Source organism: Hypanus sabinus, chromosome 19 (genome assembly GCF_030144855.1).
Source record: "Hypanus sabinus isolate sHypSab1 chromosome 19, sHypSab1.hap1, whole genome shotgun sequence".
NCBI lineage: Eukaryota > Metazoa > Chordata > Chondrichthyes > Myliobatiformes > Dasyatidae > Hypanus > Hypanus sabinus.
Window position 1 is genome coordinate 79,080,568 of NC_082724.1, and position 12,966 is coordinate 79,093,533.

General features: G+C 45.0%; 2 protein-coding genes across 6 annotated transcripts in view; one reads left to right on the plus strand and one right to left on the minus strand.

Annotated features, from left to right (window-relative positions):
• The window catches only part of LOC132378089 (uncharacterized outer membrane protein YpjA), a 100,968-nt gene extending 96,983 nt beyond the window's left edge, over nucleotides 1-3,985 (plus strand). For all 3 annotated transcript variants that reach the window (XM_059944837.1, XM_059944835.1, XM_059944836.1), the window contains one exon: nucleotides 806-3,985. The gene's annotated coding sequence lies outside the window, so the exon portion shown is untranslated. The remainder of the gene's footprint in view (nucleotides 1-805) is intronic.
• LOC132378088 (semaphorin-3F-like) overlaps nucleotides 1-12,966 on the minus strand; it is a 336,771-nt gene that overhangs the window by 137,285 nt on the left and 186,520 nt on the right. The window lies entirely within an intron of this gene.

Here is a 12,966-nt window from a genome sequence, read left to right on the forward strand (position 1 = left end):
GGTGATGTTTGTAGATTCATTGTCCATTCAGAAATGTCATGGTGGAGGGGAAGAAGCATTTCCTAATACGTTGAGTGCATGTCTTCAAGCTCCTGTACCTCCTGCTTGATGGTAGCAATGAGAAGAGGGCACGTCCTGGGTGACGGGTGTCTTGTAGTTCGGGTTGAACTCAGAATAAAAGTGTCACCATTGGCTGGGCCAGTGTACTTAAAGTGTGACAAGTTTATATAAGATGCTTCCACACTAAATGACAAATGATAAACTATCAGCCCATCAGATCTTCATGCTGCACCGCCCACTCCCAGACTCGAGAGGAAACATTTAATTGGCCACCATGACCAGGATTTATTTATTTAGAGATAGGGCGCAGGTTAGGCCCTTCCGGCCCTTTAAGATGCACCACCTAGAAAACCCAGACAACCCTGATTTAACCTTAACCCACTAACTGGTACGTCCTTGTACTGTGGGAGGAAACCCATGCTCTTTATGGGAAGGACATCCAGACTCCTTCAGGATTGCAGGCAGTAGGAAACAGTCCTAAGTGCTTTAGATATTGGAGGAGGCAGCAGTGACTGAAGTATATGAAGGGTGTAATGACAATTCAGCAGGGATGTCTGAAGTAGGGAGGCCGTAGGGCATACTTCTGCTGGGGCATTGCCTACTCCAACAGATTCATGAAAATGTTATTTCCTGAGAATCATTCGAAGAAAGTTGTACTGTATGTGCTGTCACAATTTAGAAACATTTGACACTAGGCTCAATGTGCACTTTGTGTCTTTCTAACATCTTCCCCTTTCCTTTCCAGTCCTAATGAAGGGTCCCGGCCCGAACTGTCGACTGTTTATTCCTCTCCACAGATGCTGCATGACCTGCGGAGTTTGTCCAGCATCTTCACAATCTTTCGTGTTTACAATGTGCATTGTTTAATAAAATAAGACTGGGAATCTTAAATATAGGACCTTTTTCAGTATATTCTTATCTGCCTTCCAAGGGAAAAAAATCTGCCAACCACCCACTGTGTTTCTTTTGGGCAGACAATGCAGACAATCTAACCTGCTTCATTTCTTTGAGGTTTGTCCATCACAAAATAATAGGCTATGTTTACTCTGAGGGTCAGTCACCTAATATTGTGTGGTCAGTCAATCTCTTTGTCTGTTACCGTGAGGTCAGTTGTCAGTCATACTACAGTAATTCTAGATGGGTGCTCTATGTTTCTGAGAGGGCCAGTCACTCAGGTCTGCTTGCATTACTGTGGGGACCAGTCATCACTTTGTAATGGGGATATGCTACTGTGAGAGACAGGCAACACCTGTAATGAGACTCTTCCCCACCCATACACCCCACTTCCCATACCCAGCTCCTCTGAGTGAGATCCCTACTGCCAACTTACTGCCTTTAAACCAGATTCTGATGGTCAGTTTCCCTCTAAAGAGGCTCTAATAGTAGTTCTTCCTCCCTCTGAGGTCATTAGGAAACTCTTTCACCTGTTTCATGTGTATAAGCCATCAAAAATCTTCTGTAAAGTGGACCCTTGGTTGAAAATACCCTGCAGGCCAAGAGCCAGGAAGTTTCAATTGCATAGGCATACCTTACACAGCAGTTAATAGTAAAGATAATAACAACAACTATTATTTCTTACATTACATTCTTCATACTTTCACCAAAGAGCTCATTACAGGGGAACCAGAGAGCTATGAAAACTTAAAAGCCACCTACTTTGGCTGTAAGCATGAATGGGAGCTTTGTTGCAGGGCATCTTGTTGAAAAAACCAGGATTTCTAACCCTGCAATTTAAGCTAATTTTAAAATACAAGCAACATATTTCACTGGGATAAAACGTGGCCTGGACTGAACCACAGGCCCATCTCATCTGATGGCTTTATGGGTGTGGGGCCTGTGATGTGGTTCTCAACCATACTGGCTGGGCTGGGCTGGGCTGCAGTACAATGGATTAGCAGTTGGGCTGCTACAGTCACTCACAGTGCCAAGAGGGAGGCCACATGAAGAATAAGAGACAGGAGAAGAACAGGCTTAACAGCTTTTCAGGCTAACTGTGGGATTCAAAGCCATACCTCAGTTCTGTTTTCCTAACTAATCCCTTTGCTTTGGTGCTCAAAAACTTTTGAAGTTTCGAAGTACGTATACAGTTATACAACCCTGAGATTTCCCCTCCTGCAGGCAGCCACTAACAAAGAAGCACCCTTTCATCATCAGTGACCCCCACCAACCAGGACATGCTCTCTTCTCGCTGCTACCATCAGAACTCATAGCACGAGGTTCAGGAACAGTTATTAACCCTCAGCCATCAGGCTGTTCGCTCAACTTCACTTGCCTAATCACTGAGATGTTCCCACAACCTCTGGACTCACTTCCAGGAACTCATGTTCTCGGTATTTATTGTGTATTTGTTTACTTAGTTATCATTATTTCTTTCTTTTTGTATTTGCACAGTTCATTTTTTGTCTTTGGCACATTGGGTAAACATCCAAGATGATGCGGTGTTATATTGATTCTATTATGGTAATTATTCAACTGTGGATTTATTGAGTAGTCCACAAGAAAATGGTGACATATATGTACTTTGATAATAAATTTACTTTGAACTTTTGAACTTTGTTTAAATAAAAATCCTACACAACGAAGACCATCGAACACCCAATGCATGAGAAGAACAAAGTCACACAAGCAACAAAAAGCGAGCAAATAGCACGGAGAACACTAAACCCCCGAGTCCCCCAAGGACAGAGCACATTCCTGAGCCGCCAGGGTGAGTGAAACCGGTCCTGAAGCCAGTGGTCGCAGGCCACAGCTACAGCGTCAGTCAGCTCAGTGCTGTGTCAGGCTACAGCCCCAGCGCCAGTTCCACACCGAAGACCCTTGATCAAATCGTGCAAATAGTAAAACTGAGTAAACAAAAACACATGGAACACAAACTGCAGAAATCTTGAAATTACTCACAGCTGTGGAGCGTTTTCATCACTAAGGACATTTAACATTAAACTGCAGAGTCTCTGAAAATCAGTGTGCAGCCACCAGAGGCCGAGGAATTTTGATCCCAAGACTCCCGCACCTTCCTCTGGCAGCAGTAAGAGGAAGACGGGCAGATATTCATTTTCTGCTCTCACACTTGTCAGTTTTAATCTTGCTCAACACTTTAATCAGTGTGGAGTGATGGACCCACCACCTGTTGGTGTTCTGCCATTGCCTCATCCTCGTCAAATCGCAAAAGCACCAAATCACCTAGTCGGTTCAAAAATACATCCTTGAAATGGAAATACAGGCAGCAATTGATGCACGTTTAGAAGAAGAAGAGTGTGGAGTAGTTTTGAGATCTGTCTGCAGGATGTCGCTGCCAGTCACTGGCGCAATCTTGCCTGATAGCAATTGAATAGTTCCATATGAATATACTCAAATAACCCAGAGAGTTTTGGGATGTGGGATGAAACCATACCATTTGGAGGAAAGGTAAATGATCACAGGAAAGCATGGCAGTGTAGTGGTTAGCTCAGGGAATCAGAGTTCAGAGTTTAATTCTGGATTGTCCTCCCTGTGAAATGCATCGGTTTTCTCCCGGTGCTCCACAGTTCAAAGATATACCAGTTGATTGGTTAATTGGTTATTGTAAGAAGACCTGTGATTTGGCTAGGGGTAAATAGAGGGTTGCTGGCCAACGCAGCTCAAAGGGCAAGAAGGCCTATTCCACGCTCTATCTCAACAAATAAGTTTTGCAAATATAAACCTGGAGATGGGGCTATCAGGTAGAGGGTCTAATAGTTACACCTTTGTGAGGGCCTCATGATTTACTCACATCTGATTTTTGTGGTACTCTCAATCTAAACCATTTTCTCTTTTTGACTATTCCTCTTTTACACTATTTATTTTGTAGTTATACTAATTTTTATGTCTTGGACTGCACTGTTGCCACAAAACAATGGATTTCATGCATACTGTATGTCAGTGATAATAAACCTGATTCTAATTCTGATTATGATTCTGTTTGTGGAGAACTTCACTTCTTCACATTCTAACTCAATTCTGCTCTACACATTGCATAAAAAGCTTCTTTTAAGTTTGGCAACAATAGCTAAGTCAATTGCAATATGCAATCCCTGAACTGTGTTCTGCTCTTTATATTTTTATATAATATTGGGAACCTTTTTGGTCTGGACATTATGCCACTCAATTCTGCAGCAGAGAGACATCATTGTGGGCTTTAGATTCAAGTCCTGGGACTGAATGAGGGTCATTCTGATGACACTATTAGAGCTTTTTCCATTGAGAGTAGGGGAGATTCAAACAAGAGGACATGAGTTGAGAGTTAAGGGGCAAAAGTTTAGGGGGAACATTTTTACTCAGAGAGTAGTAGCTGTGTGGAACGAGCTTCCAGTAGAAGTTGTAGAGGCAGGTTCGATTTTGTCATTTAAAGTAAAATTGGATAGGTATATGGACAGGAAAGGAATGGAGGGTTATGGGCTGAGTGCAGGTCAGTGGGACTAGGTGAGAGTAAGCATTCGGCACGGACTAGAAGGGTTGAGATGGCCTGTTTCCGTGCTGTAATTGTTATATGGTTTATATAGAAGGACAGAGTGAGAGTCACCCAGCAGGGAGAGGGACAGAGATAGAGGGCCTTTCATCCATTCCATCTGGGTTAGGTTCATTCCCAAGTCTCAAAGGTGAAAGGTGAGTTTGATATATGGCTTACCCAGTGTCTTTATTTTTACAGCTGAGAATTAACTCTGGTGTTCAAATACAAAACAAACTTGTCCAAAACTAACTGTGGCATCCAGTGTATTCTCTGTGTTTATTTTCACAGTTTAGCGACAGCAAAAAGGAGGGGACGCACCTTTCCTCACTCTCAGACTTCCTTTATTACCCAGCTTTCAGTCCTAATCAAGGATATTGAGTAAGAGGAGAGGGGAATGTAAACTGAAGGCTATTCAGGTGAAAACCAGCATAAAACATTATACAGCTCTCCAGCTTGAAGTTGCCTCATGTAATTATTTGCTGAACACTTATCTGCTAAACTGTCCTTACATTCCATGTCTTCTTTTATAACATGCAATCACAATTTTTTTTAAATCTCTCTAACAAAAGCATAAATATGCTCCCTCTTAACAGGGGTCACGGTGGCTACAATTACTGTCAAAACACAATGCATTACACAGAATGAGAAAGATAGCATACACAACATAAATTCCTGGCCGGCTTCCAGCTCCATTTATTACCCCTAAATTTTTATATTGATTTGTTTGAATAAAATCTGCTAAAGCATCGTCAAATTGAGTCAAAGCACCAGAGAGATGTACCATTGTCCTCCTAAACCACCAGCACAGCAATATTTCTCCCCCTCTCTCTCTCTCATTCTCACACTCTCTCTCTCCCCCTCTCTCTCTCACTCTCCCTCTCTCCCCCTCTCTCTCGCTCTCCCTCTCTACCCTCTCTCTCTCCCTCCCCCTCTCTCTCTCCCTCCCCTTCTCTCTCACTCTCCCTCTCTCCCCCCTCTCTCTCGCTCTCCCTCTCTCCCCTCTCTCTCCCTCCCCCCTCTCTCTCTCCCTCCCCCTCTCTCCCTCTCTCCCCCCTCTCTCTCGCTCTCCCTCTCTCCCCTCTCTCTCCCTCCCCCCTCTCTCTCTCCCTCCCCCTCTCTCCCTCTCTCCCCCCTCTCTCTCGCTCTCCCTCTCTCCCCTCTCTCTCCCTCCCCCCTCTCTCTCTCCCTCCCCCTCTCCCCCTCTCTCTCGCTCTCCCTCTCTCCCCTCTCTCTCCCTCCCCCCTCTCTCTCTCCCTCCCCCTCTCTCCCTCTCTCCCCCTCTCTCCCTCTCTCCCCCTCTCTCTCGCTCTCCCACTCTCTCTCTCTCTCTCTCTCTCTCTCTCTCTCTCTCATTCTCTCACACTCTCTCTCCCCCTCTCTCACTCTCCCTCTTTCCCCCTCTCTCTCTCACTCTCCCTCTCTCCCCTCTCTCTCTCTCCCTCTCTCCCCCCTCTCTCTCGCTCTCCCTCTCTCCCCCCTCTCTCTCGCTCTCCCTCTCTACCCTCTCTCTCTCCCTCCCCCTCTCTCTCTCCCTCCCCTTCTCTCTCACTCTCCCTCTCTCCCCTCTCTCTCTCGCTCTCCCTCTCTCCCCCTCTCTCTCGCTCTCCCTCTCTCCCCCCTCTCTCTCCCTCTCTCTCTCTCTCTCTCTCCCTCCCCCTCTCTCTCTCTCCCCTCTCTCTCACTCTCCCTCTCTCCCCTCTCTCTCTCGCTCTCCCTCTCTCCCGCCTCTCTCTTGCTCTCCCTCTCTACCCCCTCTCTCTCCCTCCCCCCCTCTCTCTCCCTCCCCCTCTCTCTCTCTCTCCCCTCTCTCTCACTCTCTCTCTCTCCCTTTCTCTCTCTCTCATTCTCTCTCTCGCTCTTTCTCTCCCCCTCGCCTTCTCTTCTCTCTCTCCCCTCTCTCTCTTGCTCTCTCTTTCTCTCCCCCCTTGCCTTCTCTTCTCTCTCTCTCTCTCCCCTCTCCCCTCTCTCTTGCTCTTTCTCTCCTCCCTCTCTTGCCTTCTCTTTCTCTCTCTCCCCTCTCTCTCTCACTCTCTCTTTCTCTCCCCTCTCCTCTTCTCTCTCTCTCTCTCCTCTCCCCTCTCTCTTGCTCTTTCTCTCCCCCTCTCTCTCGCTCTCTCTTTCTCTCCCCCCTCGCCTTCTCTTTCTCTCTCTCTCTCTCCCCCCCTCACTCTCTCCCCCCCCCACCCTCTCTTCCCCCCCTCTCTCTCACATTCTGCTGCTCAGCTTTGGAGCTTTGCAGAACTGGCTGAAGAACCAAGCACTGAATTGGCTCCGTGACTGTGGATTCAATTTCGGGGACTCTGCAGTTGCAGGGTTCATGTTCTCTGGGTTAATGCTTGCAATTTTTTTCTTTTTTTGCACATTGATGTCCTTGTTATGTGGGGTTTATGTGGGGCTGCCTGCAAGAAGAGGAATCTTAAGGTTGTATATGGTGTACCTACTTTGAAATTTGAACCATGAGTTCTTGCTCATGGAAAGTTTGTCACTTTAACATGACCGTGAAAGTCCACTAATACTATCCTCTAAATACATATTCATACTCTGGTTCCATTCATATGATGGCCAAAGGTAAACTTCAGTAGGCAAGTCCTGGGTCCATTTGAGGGGAAGGTCATGAGGAGAGAGCCAGTGGGGGAGGAGGTGCTCATGGATGTAGACTGGCTTACTGAGGAGCAGTTTACATCCATTGATAGATCTTCCACATTAATGTTAGCTTATCAAATGTTTTTACATTGGTGCATCTGCCTGTAACTCCACAAACACTCCAGATGTTTCCACTTCAGGTATAGACTCCTAGATATAGTCCAGAATCAGGTGTGTTCTCATTGACATACAGTGTGTCATGAAACTTGTTGTTTTGTGGTAGCAGTATAGTGCAGTCGTAACAAATTACTATAAGTTACAAATAAATATACAAACAAACAAATAAATGGTGCAAAAGAGGGTTAGTGTGGTAGTGATCATGGACTGTTCAGAAATCTGATGGCAGAGGGGAAGAAACTGTTCCTAAAATCTTGAGTGTGGGTCTTCAGGCTCCTGTAGCTCCTCCCTGAAGGTAGTAATCAGAAAAGGGTGTGTCCCAGATGCTAAGGGTCCTTAGTGATGGATCCCACCTTCCTGAGGCACCACCTCTTTTGGAAAAGGTCCTCGATGGTGAGGAGTCTTGTGCCCTTGGTGGATCCGGCTGAACCTATAACCACGTGAAGTCTCTCACAAACCTGTGTGTCCTTCATATCATAATACACTGCACATACATAATCTCATTGCGTACAAATGCCCCGGTATACTCGTGAAAGCACTTGGAAATATTCTACATCTAGTAAACCTGGTGAATCAAAAGCCTCGATGACTTCTATACATGCTAGGAAATTTTGGGCATACACACATATACGCTACAGCTTGGAGCATCAGAGTTCAGAGTTCAATTCCAGCTTCCTCTGTAAGCGAGTTTGTAGGTTCTTCCTGCGTACATGTGAGTTTCCTCCGGATGTTCCAGTTTCCTCCCAAAGTTCAAAGATGTCCTGGTTACTCGGCTGATTGGTGATTGTAAATTGTCCAGTGATTAGGCTGGGGTTAAATCGGTGGGTCGTTGGGCGGTGCAGATCGAAGGGCTGGAAGGGACTTCCATGCTGTATCTCTAAATGAATTAATATTGGCAGCAATGATAGCTGCAGAGAGAGCGGTAGAAGATACCTTCTAAACTAACATTAATGTCAGAAATGTATCAGTTACTTCAGATGTGGGCAGCAAATATAGATGGAGCTGAAGAAATGTAAACACATTTTATAAACTAAATGTGGAAGATTTTCAAATGATGGAAGTTAGAAATGCAGTCTGAATTCATTAACCCCCTCTAGCTCTTTACTGATGACTTTCCCCTTAAACGGACCCAAGCTTTTCTCTGTTATCTGAATGATGCCATATATTGGTTGTTTTGGATTCAGGCCACACAGCTGGTAAAAGCTCTTTCTACAAGAGCAGTCGAATCTGCTCCTGATTCTTCATGCATGAACAGATTCTTTCACCACTGAATTCATTTCTGAAATAGCTTCAGGTAAGTCGATACAAAGCGAAGACGGATTATAACTCAGCAGATTGGGCCAGACCAGATCGCTTCAATTACAGATACGTTAACCTACTTCATGCTGACAAGTCTAAAGTTCCTCTTAACAAGAACTTTTAGTGAAATCATCACTTCAAAAGTCAATCAAAATAAACAAATCAATGTAAGCAATTCAGATCTTTACAAGATAGGGTGAAGAAACAAGGTTTGATTTTTCTTAAAGATACAGAGCAGAACAGGCCCTTCCAGCTCTTGAAGCAGCACCTCCATCAACCTCCCCCCCACCCCAATTTCACCCCAGCCTACTCACGGGACAGTATACAATCACTAATTAACCCACCACTGGGACATCTTTGGACTATGGGAGGAAACCCACATATTCCACGGAGAGGACATACAGGCTCCTTAGAGAGGACACCAGGACTGAAATCTGAAGCCCTGAGCTGTAATAGCATCTCACTAACCTCTACACTACTGTGGTACCTCATTATTGTAGAATTACTGCATTACTGGAGGTGCTGGTATGGCCATTCAGGATGGGGTCTCAAACCTCAAGAGAAGAAGATGGTGTGGGTCTCTCCCTCTCTCTCTCTCTCTCTCTCTCTCTCTCTCAGACGCTGGGGCAAATTGGCTTTCTTTCTCAGCTTCACAGCTTCCAGGAGAAGGTCTGCTATTCCAATTTCCTGATCCTTAATCCCGATGTTTGGTGCTTCATGCACAGCTGGTGAAATCTTAGCTCTGGGCACAGGTGTGGTGACTGGCAGCATCTGTGAATCTATTCACGACAACTTTAAATCTCCTCAGAACTGCAATTCCCACTGGAAGGAGCACACATCCTTCCTGTCAGGCAAGCACCACCTGTACAGGGGTGGGGAGCCGGGCAATGGAGTGGTCATGGTCTCACGGCCAACAAGTGACCTTAGCTCACTCCTGGGACTGATGTCAAGCATTGTATTGTACACAAATGGCACAAGCTATCTCGCATCATGGGGGGGTGAGGGGAGGGGATGGACAGAGATGAGAGGAACAAAGCTATTTTGTATGAAACAGCCAGGAGCGCAAGAGGAACCCGGCATAGAAAACTGCAGAGGGTCACTGTCTTTAATTGTCATTTAAGCCATACACACATTCTGCTGCTGAAAATGGATCCCTGCGACGATCAGTGGAAGAACGAGAGGCTTGTTTTTGGAGAGCAGTTTATGTTCACGGATGGGGTGGGTCAGGGCTGAGATTATGATCTTGCTCAGCAAATGACTTATGAAACCCTGAGACATGAGCAGTGGAGACTCAGATGGTCGCATTCCCCATCTGGGCCAGCTTCAAGCCTTCCAGGTGAAAAGACTGTGACACAAATCTAAATACAGAAAGAAGGAAAGGACTTTCACTCTCACCTTGTCCTGTGGAATTTGAACTCACTTTCCAGAAGTAAAACCAAATGTTTAGACTAATGCCATCCCCCCTCCACCGCCACATCACTGAGTTTCCTCTTCAGCCAGAGAAAGCTTTAAACCCCTCACTCTGGCCTGGGGTGAAAGGGTAATATCCTCATTGTATCTGCCACCCAAAGTGAGAGAGGCTAACTCCTCTTTGACATCATTGCTTAACTGAGCTGGGGTTCAACATAGCAGAAATAAATGCTGTTTGGTTCTCCCGCACTGAAATACGCATTCACACATTTTATATGGATTTGTAGAAGGGAGCTGCTACAAGGTAAACAGAGATTAGCAATGTGATGAGCTGTCTGGGAGATTCTTGCTTTAAAACAAAAGTCAATGGAGTAAATTACATAACACCTACAGAAACAAAATTGGCTTCAAGCAACTATAACAAAATGCATTGAAGTGGCATCTTTATTGGAGGAAGCATCAACAGGGCACAAAGCTGGAGTCGTAGAGATATACAACACAGGGAAAGGCCCTTCAGCCCTACTGCTCATTACTGACCAAGATTCCTATCTAAACTGATCCCACTGGCTTACATTTGGCCCATATCCGTCAAAACCTTTCCTGTCTGATTCCCATTTGTGTTTATTATTTATGTAGTGATGCAGCCTGGAGTAGTCCCTTCCAACCCATGTGATACAGCAGCCCCCAACAACCCCAATTTAACCCCAGTCTAATCACAGGACAATTTCCAATAACCAATTAAACCTACTAACTGATACATCTTTGCAGTGTGGGAGGAAACTGGAGCACCTGGAGAAGACCCATGCACTCCACAGGGAGGACGCACAGAGACTTGTTACAGATCATGTTGGAAATGAACTCTGAACTCTGATGCCTTGCGCTAACCATTATGCTATCATGTTGTTTATGTAATTGTCCCAAACATTTCATCTGACAGCCTGTTCTATATATGAACCACCTACAAATTCCTATTATATTTCTCCCCTCGGACACTAAATCGACATCCTGTAGTTCTTAATTGGCCAACGGTGAGAAGAAAGGCTGTGTCCATACAAGCCCTCATGATTTTCTACACCTAAGTGAGTATTTTAGAATACAACCCAGATTTCAGCCTCAGAATAGAACATCCATTTAGAACAAAGATGAGAGTGAACTTCTTTACCCGAGGGTGATGAATCTGTGGAATTCATTGCATATCTGGCTGGGAAGACCAAGCCACTGGGTATATTTAAAGTGGAGGCTGGTAAATTCTGGATTAGTCAGGGTGTTAAAGGTTATTCGGAGAGAGTAGGAGAATGGGATTGTTAGTTCATTATATGCCATGTCATATGACCTGGACAACCGTGGTCTGTCCATGACTATGATCTTGGCAAATTTCTCTGCATAAGTGGCTTGCCATTGCCTTCTTCTGGGCAGTGTCTTTACGAGATTGGTGACCCCGGCCATTATCAATCCTCTTCAGGGATTGTCTGTATGGTGTTATTGGTCGCATAAGCAGGAGCAGTGATACGCACCTGCCACTCAAACAACCAACTGCCATTTGCTCCCATGGTTTCACATGACCTCTGATCAGAAGGGTGGTGGGGGGGGGGGGGCTTCACCTTGTCCAAGGGTGACCTGTGACCTGCAGGCTAGTGGAGGGAAGGAGATTCTTACACCTTCTTTGGTAGAGATGAATCCTCACCCTAGAATGGGGTTGAGAGGGATAATAAATCAGCCATGATGAAATTGTGGAGCAGAGTAGAAGGGCTGAATGCTGCTCCAATGTCTTATGGACTTATGGTCTTCATTCCAAGACACATATGGAAAAGGACCAAAATATATATTTAAATAAAGTGAAAGCGGCAAGAGAGGAAATTGCAGAATTTAAAGATCTGGAAAACTGAAATTGGGGGTTTGATTGAACCAGATATAAAAGAACATATTTTTATCTGATGATAACATTCAAACAGTGCTTCTCCTAATGGAATTCTTCACCTTCAGAAGACACCAGATGGTGTCATTATTCCTGCAGTCCACAGCTGTAGAGGAAAAAAATTGCAGTCACAGCGTGAGGAGGGAAGCTGGCTGACAATATTTGAGCTAATACACAGCCCTGACCATGTCATAGAGCCGTGGACAGACCATTCAGCCTATTGAGTCAACACTGGCCATCCACCATGCATTGACACCAATCTGAAATTAACCATACATTGGGGTTCACAATGCAAATTTCCTGTACATTGCGTATGGAGACTGAGGTGAGAACAAAGGCAGGCGATAAATATAAAATGCGTGTAAGAATATGTAAATATATTTAGATGGTGGCTTGTGTAGAGAGAGGAATTCTTCCTGTCAGGACAGGGATAATTCAGTGGTGTGGAGGCTGGAAGGCCAGACCCTAATTTCGGATGCCCCAGGGAAGTTGGAATGTAGAATAACTTCTGATACATGGCACGGGTCACTATTTATAGTCAATACAGTCTCTGTACACAGCAACATTGTGTGGAGTTTACATAGGTTTGTGATTTCAAGTGAAACCACCCACACTATTGTAATGTTTTAATAACCTGCAGAGAAAGATAAACCCAAAATCACTTCCTTGAACATCCAGACTGATGCTCTAACTCACAGTGACCTTATAATACGATGCAGCAACTTCCAAAAGGAGTTCATTATGCTGTCACAGTGATGACCATTTTTAGAGAGTGGTAGTTGTCAGATTATTTTGGTTGGCTGAAATCTTCCCCTTGAAAACAGGTGATAAGAAACTGAGTGTTGGCTTTGCAAAGCCCTGAATCTATGGGTTATATTTATGCATGCATAGAGATGCATACAGGAGGGGCACAAACACAACACATGTGGGTATGAACACTTGCTTGCAGAGATGCCCCATCTCAGGTAGCGAATTTGAATCAAAGGCAACGAGCAAAAGCAAGATATTTTGAGGGTGAGTGCAGCCTAGTAGCGTAGTGGTTAGCATAACACTATAC